The following is an 834-nucleotide window of genomic DNA, read 5'->3' as shown; positions in this document are numbered from 1 at the left end:
CTTGAGCCACTAACCTTGGTTTGTTGCGACTGACTCTTCCATCTTCATGCATTATCTTGAGTTAGTACTCATCATTCAAACCCTCGTGCATCTTAATAGATTCATCCTGCGAAATAAAGCACACAAACCTAGCAATATCTTGATAATTTAATCGAGGTTTGTCCCTTACCTGTCGTGGGTCATTCACACTTCCACTCACATCATTAGCTAGGTAGTTTCGACGAACAGGGGGCTCAGGATCACTTTTCATATCCTCTTCTAGCACTTCAGAATTATGAGATGAAGTGAGATGTACCTGATTAAAATCTGAGTGATCACTGACTGGTTCTTGAAGTATATCAGATATCTTGTTTGCTTTCTCTGCACTTTGATGCCATAACTCTGTCCTTGATTGATCATCTTGAAGATTTACCCAAGTATAACAGTTACTTGGTGTTCGTTTTCCTGTCAACACACACTCATTCAACGAGTTAGTGACTAAACATACATCTTTAGTGAAGTGTACCTGAAGTCCAGAGTCACAAAGTTGACTTATACTAATGAGACTCGTCTTGAGTCCTTCAACCACATTCACATCAGTGAGGGTAGGCAACCCAGATGCATTCATGTTTCCTTTTCCCAAGATCTTTCCTTTTCTTCCATCTCCAAATGTCACATTCCCTCCTTTGATACTTTCTTCAAAAGTTGAAAGTCGGTTCATGTTACCAGTCATGTGTTTCGACCATCCACTGTCGAAATACCACTGACTTTCTCTTGACTTCAGCTCTGAAATGCAAGCAACATTGCATCTGTTATCTTTCTTCCTCCAGACTTGTCTCCATCTTGGTGCGAGTG

This window comes from Tarenaya hassleriana, unplaced genomic scaffold (genome assembly GCF_000463585.1).
Source record: "Tarenaya hassleriana unplaced genomic scaffold, ASM46358v1 Cleome162, whole genome shotgun sequence".
Lineage (NCBI taxonomy): Eukaryota > Viridiplantae > Streptophyta > Magnoliopsida > Brassicales > Cleomaceae > Tarenaya > Tarenaya hassleriana.
The sequence above is the reverse complement of the archived record's forward strand: the minus strand, read 5'-3'. Positions refer to the sequence as shown.